This window comes from Magnolia sinica, chromosome 12, assembly GCF_029962835.1.
Source record: "Magnolia sinica isolate HGM2019 chromosome 12, MsV1, whole genome shotgun sequence".
In the NCBI taxonomy this organism is placed as follows: Eukaryota; Viridiplantae; Streptophyta; class Magnoliopsida; order Magnoliales; family Magnoliaceae; genus Magnolia; species Magnolia sinica.
In genome coordinates, this window is record NC_080584.1 from 27,866,087 (window position 1) to 27,881,056 (window position 14,970).

The 14,970-nt window shown below is 39.4% G+C and overlaps 1 protein-coding gene across 8 annotated transcripts in view; it reads left to right on the top strand.

The window, feature by feature from the left end:
• The first annotated feature begins 8,740 nt into the window (after positions 1 to 8,740).
• LOC131221158 (uncharacterized) overlaps positions 8,741 to 14,970 on the top strand; it is a 32,671-nt gene continuing 26,441 nt past the window's right edge. For 4 of the 8 annotated variants that reach the window (XM_058216311.1, XM_058216310.1, XM_058216309.1 and 1 more), the window contains exons 1-2: positions 8,747 to 9,336; positions 9,432 to 9,482. The gene's annotated coding sequence lies outside the window, so the exon portion shown is untranslated. Of the gene's footprint in view, positions 9,337 to 9,431; positions 9,483 to 14,970 lie in introns of all 8 variants that reach the window. The other 4 variants (XM_058216314.1, XM_058216316.1, XM_058216318.1 and 1 more) reach the window with 3 other exon arrangements.

The following is a 14,970-nucleotide window of genomic DNA, read 5'->3' on the forward strand; positions in this document are numbered from 1 at the left end:
AAATTTCTGGCAGTCTAGTATGTTGGCCCACCCTTTTGGATGCACAAATAGGATTCCTTGGCCCTAAAATTGTGTAGATAGGTCCTACCATGGGTGGGACACCTCCCTACAAAAATGTAGGATTTTTGGGATAGTAAAAATATTTTATTTAACTCATGCAATTTATGGACAGCAAGGTCCAGATTTTTATTTTCCTGCTGCAGCAATGCTGCTGTCCCTCACTTTAGCACCCCATTTGAGTGGGCCCAGGTCTATGTAAATTTAAAAAAATGCAAGGCCAACCTTCCTATACAAGTATACAGTAAGGTGGGGTCTACAAAGGTGTCCCACCATTTCAAAATCAGGTTGATATTTATGATTTTCCAACAAACAGTGTGGCTGGATAGTCCAGAAAAATCTGAACCGTCCACCCTCCTTGGCCCACCCTTTTGGGTGATCAAATAGGGACATTTGAAGGTGAGGTTTAGCATACTTTTAGGTGGGGTCCACACCTCAAAGAGAAGTCTAAGAAATCAGGAAAAAGGAGACCACAAACAAGGCCTACAACCCATACATTACAGCATAAAAAAAAAATTCAGCAATCTGGACAGCAACATGTTGCTGTCTAGATCAGCCCAAAAAAATTAATAAATGGGAAATAAATCATAGATTTCACAAGGTGGGGTCCACCCTGATGTGTCACATAACTCCCAGGCCTAGCCCCTCCCCAAGAAAATCCATAAAATCAAGCCCAAAGGCTTTCCAAATCAAGCAGTAAAATTAAGCAGCACAGTTGGGCCTGGGTGTTCAACAACTTGGGCCTGGATGTCCCAAAAATTTAAAAATTCTGGTTGCATGGCACATCAGGTGGGCCACATAATCATTACATCCAAACCATAGAAAGGGGAGAAGAGAAGAAGAAATGAAATCTCATCAAGATGGGGTCCATGGAGAATGACCCCATCAAGATCACATGCATGCAAGTATTGGCTAAAAAAAAAACCTTATCCAAGGAGTGGTGGACCTTCACCATTGATGTGGTGAGTCCTACACTCTCCATATGAAGCAACAAAAGATCTATGAAAATAAGAACCATGCAATCTATCCTACATGCTCACCCACTTGTTGGATCTTCAAGATTCTTCAACCACCATGCTCCTTAAGCTTCAAGGAAGGAGGTTCAATGGTGATGATGGATCTTTGATGGTTAGATCTAGGGGGAAAGACGAGGAAAGAGGGCTGGAAAAGTTCAGCAATGGAGGACATTGGAGGGCATTTGCAAGGAGGAGAAGAGATAAATGAAGAAAGAGAGATGGAGATGAGAGAGTTTCTAAAGTTGAAATGATTACTTTCTTAGAAAAAGATGAATTTTTCAAAAGAGAAAATAATTATTGCTCATGGGATAGGGTGGCTCATCATTGGCTAGAGAAGCCAATCTCATCATAGTTTTCTTGAGAAAAGAAGCCATCATTGCTAGGCTAAAGGTGGCCTATATGGGGAATAGTGCACATGGGAAAATGTGCAATCTGGTGGGTCTCACCAAAATACAATCAACGGTCCAAATAATGCGCGGCCCATAACTTTTGATGGACACGCCGAATTTATGCATGAGACACGGCGGTGGAACCGCGGCGACGATGCGGTCACAATGGCATACGTCTTGGGTCAATCCGAGTCGGGTCTACATGACCAAACTCAAGGGTGACCGCATCACTATCTAAAGGTCGCGGGTCACCGAAATTTGACCATAGGACCACGGGACCAAAATACATGAGATGTATACTCACACACACATATGCACACATGCGAACTCAGGTCAAGTCTCACAGTTATCTCACATGAGCGCACGATATGCGCAAGATTGATGCATGACTAGATTATATGACTCATGCATCTTGCATTGTGTGTTGTGAATACTGTACACCCTAACGACATCAGTTTCGTAGCCTCCATAGGCATATCATGGATGGCTAGATGGGACATTAAAAATATTTGGTTCGAGCATCGGGCTACCATAAATGGCCTTGGGTGAAAATCTCTAAATCCTCTTGGTACCAGAGGATGCCCCAACGTCAAGACCGAGTGGATATATATGAGCACATGATGGCTGTATACCAGTATACCGCGTCTCCCTCTATGTCGTGGTCGGTTAGGAGGGGGTGTGGCCTTACCCACCTAAGGGACTAAGCATAACTAGGCGGAGTTTGACCAGCTCATGAATGGGTCCACTATCGACGTGCCAGGTAGATATTGACTGACTACTGGCCAAGCTTAGTGAGGTCTCTTCCACTGGGTCCACTTACCCAGTTATGCGCTTGATGGGGCGACAAGTTGGTGTAGAGTGTACTAGACCCCGATGATGATCCCAGATATGAACAATACTGATATGTGGGCTTATTGAGCAGGAGTTGCATATTCATTCATTTATTTATTCACTATCCACTCGGGCTGGTGGTGCGCAACTATTTGTTACATGTACCTTCGCAATGGCCAGGATTTCGGTTGGGGCGCATGACTAACCTGAGATTAGGAGTTTACCACATTGAGTCTGACTATCCAAATTAGGTTTGAGACTGGTTTGGATAGAAGTCCCTTGTGATGGACCCCATAGCCTGCGATACTACGTACTATCATCCCAACTTCACACTGCACCTTGGTTATTTCATTCGCACCACATATTGCATATTGGATTACATCCTCGACATATGGCATTTTGGGTTGCTACCTCTCTGCATTTATATGGCCTAGATATGACTGACGATATTCGTGGACTCATCAAGATTTGCATATTGCGTTGCATCATCAGCATCGTATATTTGGCTTGTTGTCTCCACATTACATAGCTGATCTATATTGCTTCGTCAGCATATGATATTGTTTTTATTAATTTCTGCATCGCATAGCCTGGATAAGGCTGATGGTATTTATGGGCTTATTAGTATGTTTTCGCATTACTCTGATATCGTATGATTTATGAACTTGTCAATATATTTTCGCTTACTTTGATATCGTATAATTCATAACCTTGTCAGTATTTCTGCTTATTTCGATATTGTATGATTTATGGCACTGTATTGCATACTTGGCACTTACCTTATGCACACACTTTCACCTCCCTCTAAGCTTTCTATAAGCTTATGTACGATAGATACGTGCAGGTGGCATTAAGTCGTAGTAGTGTTGAGCTTAGAGCATGCAGCGGACTTTTGGAGCTTTGATTTTTGACATATGTATTTCCCTTTCAGCATTGTATTCAAATATTTATATTAGTGGATATGTGATGATGATGTTGCCTTTGTGATTTGGGTATACTTGTGGTTATGCTTATTATGAGTTAAATGTACATTGGAAAATCCTCATTATAAGATCCCAGGATCGGAATCTAGCGTATGGACGCTAGGAGCTGAGAATGGGGTACTACGGAGGCTGTTGGCACCAGATTCGACGATCGGGATTCCTATGAATTTGATTTTTGGATTTAGGGCGTGACACTACTTCTCCCTATACACCAGAACAAAATAGAATAGCTGAATGCAAGAATAGAACATTGAAAGAAATAATGAATGTCATGTTAGATAGTTCTGATTTATCCTATAATATGTAGGGAGAAGCGATATTATCCGCAAGTTATATACAAAATAGAATACCTCATAAGAAAACTGGTAAAACACCATATGAATTGTAAAAAAATTACACTCCTAGTTATAAATAGCTTAAAGTGTGGGGTGTCTGAATAAAATAGAGTTACCTAAAATCAAGAGAAGGAAACTAGATTTTAAGACAACTAATTGTGTATTTTATAAGAAATGCAGAAATAGTGCAGCATATAGATTCCTAGTTTTGAAATAAAAAGATAACCTTCTATATCCAAATGCTATTATAGAAGTTAGATATGCAGAATTTTTTAAATTTTTTTTATATACAAAGTAAATCCATAGAAATAAAATATATTAGCGGGTCTGTTGTTACTTCAACTAGTAAAAGCATATATGTGAATAGTGAAGTAGAATCAAAACCTAAAATGAGCACAAGAGCTCGAAAGGAGACCAACTTAGGGATTATTTTTTCACTTTCTTACTAGAAGATGATCCTAAGATATATTCAGAAGTCATTAACTCTCCTGATGTTTTTTTCTTGAGAGAAATTATAAATGATGAATTGAAATTGATCACATCGAACAACACATGGGAACTCATAGACCTTCCTCTTGAAAATAAGCGTATAGGGTGTAAGTGGGTGTTTAGCTAGATTGGTTGCAAAATGTTTCAAACAAAAGAAATGATATGATTACTTTGATACATATTCACCTGTAAGTAGAATTACAATGTTCAAAGTATTAGTTACAATAACATCCAAATACAAGTTAGTAGTACATCAAATGGATGTTAAAACAATGTTTTTAAATGGAGAGTTAGAAGAAGAAATCTACATGGAGCAACATGAAGATTATATAATTTTAGGAAAGGAAAATAAAGTGTATAGGTTAATCAAGTCATTGTATGGTTTAAAACAAGTTCCTAAGCAATGTAATGAAAAATTTAACAATATTTTAAAGTTAAATGAATATCTAGTAAATGATGTGAATAGATGTGTATATAAAAAATTCTCTGATAATTATGGTGTCATAATCTGTTTATATGCAAATGATATGCAAATCTTTGGAACCAATGCTAAGTTAATTAAATCGACTAAGAAACCCATGCCTTTTAACTTTAATATGAAAGACTTAGGAGAAACAAGTACGATATTAGGTATTTAGGTAATCAAAAAAGATGATAGCATTACTCTGTCTCAATCTCATTACGTTGAGAAAATATTAAAAAGGTTTGATCACTTTGACTATTTACCTGTTAGTAGACCCTACGATCATACTCTGTATCTTAAGAAGAATACATGAAGTAATAGATCTCAACTTGAATATTCTCAAGTAATTGGTAACTTAATATATTTGATGAATTGCACTAAACCTAATAATGCATTTACAGTAGTTAGGCTAATTAGATATATACATAATCATGTATATGATCATTGGAATGCATTGAATAGAATATTGAAATACTTGAAAGGTATTGTTGCATATGAAATTCATTATATAAGTTATCCTCCTATGCTAGAAGGATATAATAATGCCAATTGGATCACTAATTCAGATGAAACAAAATCCATAAGTGGATATATTTTGATCACCTTTGGTGGAGGTGCAGTATCCTGGAAGTATAGTAAACATACTTGCATTACTCAGTCGACTATGAAATTTGAGGCTGTCACCTTAAAAAGAGAGAATCAAAAGCTGATGGCTTAAAAATTTGTTAATAGATATACATCTGTGGCCAAAACTTGTGTCTGTTATATCTACTCAATATAATTGTCAAGCAGCTATTGCAAGGGTCAAGAGTAAAATATATAATGTTAAAAGTAGATATATTAGACTCCGACACAATATTATGAGACATCTATTAAATGATGAGCCATAATTGTTGACTTTGTGTGATCATAAAATAATATGGTAGATCCTCTAACCAAAAGACTATCTAAATGATTAGTTATATGAACATCGAAGGGAATGGAGCTAAGCCTAACCAAACGAGCTACCGGTGTCAGCAACCTAACCTATACAAGTGAAGATCCATGCGATAAGTTGAATAGGTAAACAACAAGATATTGGAAGACTGGGAAGCACTCCAAAGAACTTGCCTATTCCAATGGTATAGGTAGTGTAAGCAGCAATGTATGAGAGAATAAGTTTTTGAACTCTTAATGAATCCAAACAAAATGTGGTAGTATATCCCATTACTGTGTATACTTAATGGAATTCACCTATATGAGTGTGGAAGTTGGGCCAATTTCTATGAGAATTTATAGACCATTTCTTTAAAGCACTCATGAAAATCCAATGAAAGGTGTATGGCCAAAAGATACAAAACCATAGAACTAGCTATAGCAGAAAAGTTGTATGAGTAAAATTTATAGTCGATTACGCTTAAAGGGTCAAGTTAAAGACCGATAATCACTTGATTCCTATAAACTTGTCTTACTTAGTCTGAATGTCAATTAAAGTCAGATAGACAACGACACTATTACACAACTCTTTTATCTTATACCAAAGTGTTCTAAATTTGAAACAAGTGTACGCGCACCGAGTTGTGTTAGGTCCGGGTCCGGGTATGGGTCTAGGTTTGGGTCTATGTGAGGGCTAAGAGTACACTCGCACTAATGGTCTTGTTTTATACTTTGTGAATATACTCGCACCTATCAGTTTTGCACGAATTTCAAACCAGAGATGCGTCTGTTTGGGTAGTCGCACCAGTTGGGTTCAAACTCAAGGGACCCAACCTACTAGAAATGGTGTTTTAAGCACCTAATCGTTATCTAAATATAAACTTACTCTTTTTTTGAATAATTTATGAGAAACTGACGAATTTTCTTTGGTTCTTTAAAATTTGTCTCTGGTTTAGTGTTGTTTTTCCAACTGAGTTCGTTGTCGAGTCAACTCACTTCGGTTAAGTTCTGCACGTTAGTTTGAGCCCGTGTATAACAAGTGCACTGTTGGGATATAGTAATAGTCGTTGTATCCTGAAGGCCAATTGTCCAAGATTCTTTTTGTACTTGAGACGTGGTCTAATCAGGGCAGATTTGGTTTCAAGGCGAGTGACCCAGTCACGCCTCGACTCAAACAAATAAGTTATAATTTCTTACTTTATTTTATTATTTAGTTTTCTATTTTTTCGAATATTATCTACCATTTTTATTACATTATTTTCAACAAGAAGTATTCTCAAAATCGTTATCCACATCTTCGATTAACCGATTTCGTAATTACAAAATTTGGATATTGCCTATTTCATCATTATGGTCACATATCCTTTGATTCATGTACTTGTTTTCACCGACCGAGTTTGGCTATTGACACCAACACCAGCCAACCAGCCGGTGTCAAACAAAGCTCCATGAACCCCACCATAATGTATATCCACATGATCCATCTATTTTACCAGTTCATGTTAGGGCTTGAGCTTAAAAAAGAGGCAAATCCAAATCTCAGGTTGGCTACACCATAGGAAAACGGTGTTGACTGAACGTTCACCATTAAAAACTATCCGGGCTTGTTATAATGTTTATATGCCATCCAACCTGTTGACAAGGTCACGTGCACCGGAATGAAAGGGAAAACACAAATATCAGCTTGATCTGAAGCTTATGTGGCTGCCAAAAAAAAAAAGTTTCAACAGTAAGCATTCAATCCCCCATTCTACCTAATTTTAAGACTCTAAAATGAGTTTTAAAAAATGGATAGGTAGCTTGGATACAATACATAAATCATGGTAGGGCAACCAGATCTTTCACACCAGTTCGCTGGCTGATGTTGGAGGGGACACGGTTTGGTTAGTGACCCTAACACAAGCCAGCTAGTTAGTGCCCCACCATGATGTATGTGTTCTATCCATGCCATCTATCTACTCTTCTAGCTCATTTTAGAGCCTGAACCTAAAAATGAGGTAGATCCAAATCTCAAGTGGACCACACCATAGGAAAATAGTGGGGATTGAATGTCCACCATTAAAAGAATCCTCGGGCCCACTGTAGTGTTTATTTGCCATCCAACCGGTTGATAAGGTCACAAAGACTGGATAAAGGGAAAACAAAAATATCAGCTTAATCCAAAACTTGTATCCCAAACACTTTAGTGATCAGTGCCCACTATTTCTTGCAATGTAGTGCACTTAGAGATCTGGATCTGCCTCATTTTTTTGTTTCATACTCTAAAATGACCTGATAAAAAATGGATGGACGGCTTTGATAAAACAAATACATCATGATTAGGGCTCCCAGATCTTTGACACTAGCTTGTCAGCTGGTGAAGGGAGCCGATTGGGTGACACCCTCGCCTCGCCCAAGACGGTGCAGCGCTTTACCGTGGTGTCTACCTTTATCCACACTAGCTTTAACGTTTCTCCGTTTTTTCAAATCATTTCAAAAATGAAGTCGATTCAACTCGCAGGTAGATGGAGCACTGTACCATTAAAAACCTGTTAGGACGCACCCTACCATAAAAAACTTGTCAGGGCATTTGCCATCCCATCCGTTGATAATGGCATATAAGCCTGGAAGAAGGGAAAAAAACAAAAAACAAATATTCTGTTGATCTAAAACTTTTTGTCCCATTAATGGACAATCAGCGCTATTTCCTATGAAATAGTTCACCTGATAATTGGATCCACTCATTTTCTTGGATCATGTACTAAAATAATCCGGAAAAAAAGGATGGACAGCGGGGATACAGAATAGTGGTCCTACGGTAAGTGCCGACTCACGAGTGCCAGCAAAGTTAATGTACGTTTTTGTAGAAAAAGAAGGTTCAGCTTGATGCTTTAAAACGAAGGCACCGTCCAGGAAGCTTCAGAGTACCAACAAAGTCGTTGTGACTTTGTTTTTGAAGAAGAAGACGGATTTGCTTTTTTCAACGAAGGCATCGTCCAGGAAGCTTCTGAATTGCAACAAAGTCATGTTTTTCAAGAAAAAAAAAAAGAGTCGCCGTGATGCTTTTCAACAAGGCACCGTCCAAGAAACTTTCGAGTGCTAGCAAAATCGATATTTTCGAAGAAGAAGGCTCAACATTATGTTTTTCGGCAAAATGCAATGGGGGATTGCAGGCCGTCGCAGCAACTTCTTGCGAGAAGCTGGGGGGAGCGACCATGATGTTTGTGAGAAATCCAATCTGTCATCCGTTTTTTCGTGTCATTTCGAACTCAACTGGAGCGCAGCACAGAGAAAAGTGATGATTGAACCTCCACCATGGAGATCTTTCCAGGAGTCCACCCTGATGTTTATATGCCATCCGTACCGTTCATAAAGTTATTGCTACTGAGATGAGATGAAAAGACAAAATTTTTAACCTGATCCAAAACTTCCTTGTCCCCAAGATGTTTCAACGGTGGACATTCAAACCTCACTTTTTCCCTTGGGGCAGCCCAATTGAGTTTGTGATCTGATTTATTTTTGGGCTCATTTCATTAAATGACCTGATAAAACGGATGGACGGAGTGGATTTGTCACAAACATTATAGTGGGCCCCACCCAGCTTCTGTTATGCAATCCGCGTCCGCTCACCAACTGGGGCGATCTTTGTGTTGCCCACGGTGATCTGTGTCTCTCATCCACTCCATCCATCGCTTGTTGCTTTGCTTCCAAACAGATTCCACGCTTTCCGAAAGAAAATTCTCTGGAAAAATAACGGTAAGTTCGTCCGGTTGACTCGAGTTTTTCTTTTTCCTTTTTCTTTTCTACCGATATCTGAGTTTCGAACTGCCGGAGGGAGTGAGGTGGGAAGATAGCTGTATCGTGGGATTTCTAGATCGGGTTCGGGAATCATTTATAGAATACTCGAGGAATCGGGAGTTTGTTTTCCTCCGGAATTTCCCTTTTCAATTCATTTCTTTTCTTTGTTTGTGCAGGGATCGGAATACGCAGGGAATTGAGACGTTGACCACCTTCATAAACAGCAGGTATTACGCCCTCCGACAGTAATTCTGTTTCGTACGAGATTATACGGTATATCCCGGGTAGGGCACGATCGGGACTATCCGCAACGGGCGCGGATCAGGTACTACCGCCATCAGTACCTAGCTGGAGACGGACGGTCCTGTCAGGGCCTCTGTGAGGCTCCCACTGTGATATGTGTTTTGTCGAAGCCGTCCATCCATTTCGACGGATCATTTTAGGTCATGATCCCAAGAACAAGGTAGATCGAAGGCTTGAGTAGACCACACCACAAGAAGCGGTGGTGACAATGATCCCCACCGTCGAAAGCTTCCTAAGGGGCCACCGTGATGTTTATTTCCCATCCAACCTGCACGTAATGTCACGTAGACCTGGATGTACAGGGAAAACATACATATAATCTTGATCCAAAACTTTCGTGGCTTTCAAGAGGTTTTCAACGGTAGGATTTCAATCCCCACTGTTTTCTTGTAATGTGGTCCAGTTGACTATTAGATTCACCTTATTTTTGGGCTCATCAGCTAGAATGATTTGTCAAAATGGATGTACGATATGGATCTGGACTGTCGGTCTCTAAGTAGGTCCTGCGCCTGGTGCGGTAGTTCCCAATCTTCGTCCCTTTGCAACACCTGCTTTTACGATCCCCGCATGTTGCATATGTAAAATCCACTCAAAAGTTCGGATGCGCCACTGGATGGAACAATCGGGATGCCATGCCAACCAAAGGTTTACCAGCGAAGTGTATCTTTCATGGCCTTGCGGCGGTTACAAACACTGCAAACGATGCGTTTTCTAGTGATCATAGCTTCTCATTTTCTTCCCTTCTCTGTTTTTTATTATTATTATTATTATTATTATTATTATTATTATTATTATTATTATTCTCGGTATAATTATATATAATAAAGTTTAGTGATATGGTATATTTCACAAAGGCTATAGTAGAGAGAGATATTGTTCCGTTATTTCATCTTTAGGGTATTTCTTGATGTGAAATTTCTTGTACTAGTGGGAGAGATATAAGTTATATTTATGTTTCTCTTGTTTCCCGTGAAAAAGAAAGTTATGTTGCTGCACTGTGGAGTAAATATCTTTTCGAACCACATAAATCATTATGCCTTTTGTCTCTTGTTTTGATTTAGCCATTTTCTTTTGTATTTTGGCTTCGACTATATTGATTATGTGCATGCATTTTTCCATAACAATTGTTATCAGAGTCAAAGGTTAAGAAACCTTTTAGCATAAGATCGGTGTTAGTATTTGTTTTGCAATTGTGTTTCAGCTAGATCAAGTTCTACCAGATTTGAGGTGTTGAAGTTCAATAGATCCAATTATACATTATGGAAACTGAAGATGAACACAATATTGGTGAAGGAAGGGTGCACAATTGCGATTTGAGAAAATGAAGAGAAGCCTATAAGCTAAAAGATGAGGTTTTTGAGGAGAAAATTTAATTAGCCATAGTGAACCTTCTTATTTCTTTAGATGATTCGGTTTTGTTCAACGTGTCTGATCAAAACACTAAAAGATTTGTGAGACAAATTGTAAAACCTATATGAAGGGAAATTGATGTTGAACAAGATATTTCTCCAACGGCAACTATACAATTTGAAGATGAATGAATGGTCCTCTTTATAAGAACACTTTAATACTTTAATACCCTAATTTGCAGATTGAAGGCGTTCGATGTGAAAATTGACGATAAAGAAAATGTCGCACTTTTAATCCATACGATGTCAAATTTGTGGGATGATTTGATTATGAATCTCAACAACAGTCCAGATCTCACTATGCAGTCAACCATATCAATACTACGTATTGAAGAGTCTCGTAGAAAAATGCATCGAGAATGTTCTAGTGATACTATGATGGTCAGAGGAAGATTTATTGAAAAGGGTATCGGTAGAAAAGTTCAGACGAGATCTAAGTCGAAATGGCATGAAACAAGTAAGTGTTGGAATTGCAAAAAAAAAATAAAAATGGCTACATGCACGAAAATTATAGACTTAAGAAAGCAAATCAAGAAAATTACAAACCTAATTCTCATAATCAAACATCATAATCAAAGGGTTCCCAAGGAAAAAGTAATTGATAAAGACAATTCATCTGAGGATGGGAAAGTGTTGTCGGTAGTGATTTCATGAGAGAATCTAAGGCATCAATGGATCTTAGATTTGGACGCTTCGTTTTATATGACTCTACATATATATTATTTCTTCACATATTTATCATGCAATGGCGGTGCAATTTACAAGGGTAATAATAGCATATGTAAAAGTTATTGGGGGCCTTGCACAAAACCTTAGGATCTAGCCTCCTGAAACAAACTAGAATTATGGAATAATAAAGCAATGAAATAAATCAAAGCATAAACCACATGATACCAGGGAATTTTACGTGAAAAACACTCAAAGAGGTAAAATTCACGGGACCTCGTCGAGATCAACAATCCACTATAATGCAAAACGTTACAACTGATCACAAGCACACACTGCTTAGATCAAACCTTCTTCACTCATGCAAGAGTGGATGAACAATAAGAGAACAAAAGAAAAACGGAGAGATCTCACCGATCACGAAGACGTAGAAGCGCTGAGACGTGGACTGCGAAGTAGATCACATCTACGAGCAGAATCTCTCTTCCACAAGCTTCCTCTCTCTCATTCTCTCTCTCTCTCTCACCTTTGATAGTCCTAAGCCCTTCTAGAAAACCTTTAGGAAACCTTATAATACCCTGGAATCTACCCCAATCCTGCATACACCCTTTTATATAAGAATCGAAAGAGGTAAAATCAAAATAGGAAACAATATCCGCAAAATCTGTGTTTCCGCAATCGCATCTGCGTAACTCTTCGATGATATCGAAAGGTCTCTCGATATCAGCCTTCGATATCATCTAAGGTCATTCGATGATATCGAAACAGGACCAAAACTGTCCAGCGACCAGGGGTGAAAAATTCCTATAATTATCGATGTCATCGAAGCTCTCTCATTGATAGCCTTCGATATCATCAAAAGTCCTTCGATGATATCGAAACAGGATAAAAACTGTCCAGTGACCAATGGTGAAAATTTTGACAATTATCGATGATATCGAAACTGGTTCGATTTCATCGAACCCAGCAATGAGGAGAAAACTTCCATTAAATCTCTCCCTTTTCGACTTAGGAGGAATTCACTTTCTTCAAGCCAGCCTGGTTTCTACAAACCTCAAACTTGCCCTTGAACAAAGCCTTGGCCATCATGTCTGACCCATTATCGTCCGTGTGGACCTTCTCAAGTTGTAACACCTTTTGTTCCAAAGCATCCCTGATCCAGTGATACCAAATCTCTATGTGCTTCAACTTGGAGTGCTGACTTGTATTCTTACTCAAGTGTATAGTACTTTGACTATCGCAATAGAACACGTGCTACTCTTGCTTCAGGCTAAGTTCCTGTAGGAACTTCTTCATCCAAAGCATCTCTTTACATGCCTCTGTGACTGCAATGTACTCGGCCTCTGTCGTGACAATGCTACGACTTTTTGTGGCTTGCTCTGCCAAGAAATCGCTCCCCCTGCAAACGTGAACATGAATCCCGATGTAGACTTCCTAGAGTCTATATCGTCTGCCATATCTACATCTATGTAGCCCTCTAACACAGATTTTTCGTCATCATAGTATAAGCTCAACCTGGATGAGCCTCTTAGATACCGTAGTATCTACTTCACTGCTGCCCAATGTTTTTTGCCAGGATTGGCAAGATACCGGCTGACAACACCAACTGCATATGCTATGTCTGAGCGTGTACATACCATAGCATACATCAAACTTCCTACTGCTGACGCGTAAGGTATCTTCTACATCTCTTACACATCTGCCTTCATCTTGGGACACTACCTGTCGCTTAATCTAAAGTGACCATCCAGTGGAGTACTGACCGGCTTCGCTGCATTCATATTAAACCACTCTACGACTTTCTCAATATACCGCTCTTGTGATAGCCAAAGCTTCCTGCTACTTCTGTCACATGTTATCTTCATTCCTAGGATCTGTTTAGCCGGGCCCAAGTCTTTCATCGCAAACGACTTGCTCAACTCCTGTTTCAGCCTATCGATCTTCTTAATATCTTTTCCCATGATAAGCATGTCATCAACACATAACAGTGGAACAAAGAAATCACCATATGAGAACTTGCATATAAATACAAAGTGGTCCGACTCCATTCTATCATACCCATGCTTCAACATAAACGAGTCGAACTTCTTTTACCATTATCGTGGAGATTATTTCAGCTCATACAAGCTCTTCCTCAGCCTACACACCATATGCTCATTGCCCTTGACTTCGAACTCCTCTGGTTGGTGCATGTAGATCTCTTCTTTCAAGTCACCATGGAGAAAGACAGTTTTAACATCTAACTACTATATCTCAAGATCCATGCTCGCTGCTAACCTAAGCAATACCCGTATGGATATCATCTTCACCACTGGTGAGAATATCTCCTCGAAGTCTATACATTTTCTCTGACCGAACCCTTTCACCATAAGTCTGACCTTGAACCTCATCTGTGAATTCTTCTACTCAACCTTCTTTCTGAACACCCACTTGTTGCTTAAAACGTTTTTACCCTTAGGCAATTTCACCATATCATAGGTGTGGTTCTTATGTAAGGATTCCATCTCCTCTTGTATAGCTTTCAACCACTCCCCCTTATGCTCGTCGGCTAGGGCCTCAGAATAATCTTCTGACTCTCCCCCATCAGTGAACATAATGTACTCATGCGGTAAGTACCTCTTGTATGGCTGTCTGTCCCTAGATGACCTCCTCACCTATGGTTCAACAGGTGGAACAAGTGGGGACTGCACCCCTGGTCCATTTTCTGAAGGAACTCACTCGTCCTCTGCACCTTGTTGTACTCCTCCATCATCAGGCACTATGGGAGGAATAATCGGATCCATGTCCTCTAGCTCACATGAACTAGGCTGATTCTTCTCTAGCTTACTAATGTCTTCTATACATTAATCTTCAAAGAAAACTACATCTCTGCTTATGACGAGCTTCTTCTTGGTCGGATCCCACAATCTGTAACCGAACTTTTTATCACCGTACCACAAGAACACACACTGTCTGATCTTCATATCGAGCTTGGACCTCTCGTCCTTTGGTACGTGAACGGATGCCCGAGATGACTTTACGATGGATCCTGTCTAGTCCACACCTTCTCAGATACTTCTCCATTTAATAGGGCTGATGGAGACCTGTTTATCAAATGCACTGCCGTGTGCATTACTTCTCCCCAGAACGTCTTGGGCAACTTCGTATGGGATAATATGCATCTGATTCTCTCTATAATGGTGTGATTCATTCGCTCAGCTTCACCATTATGCCGGGGGTCTTAGGAATCGTCTGTTCATGCCGTATACCTAGGGACTTTCAGTACTCATGAAAGTCGCCAATGTATTCACCACCATTGTTAGTGCGGATGCACTTCAATGATCTACCTCTCTCTCTT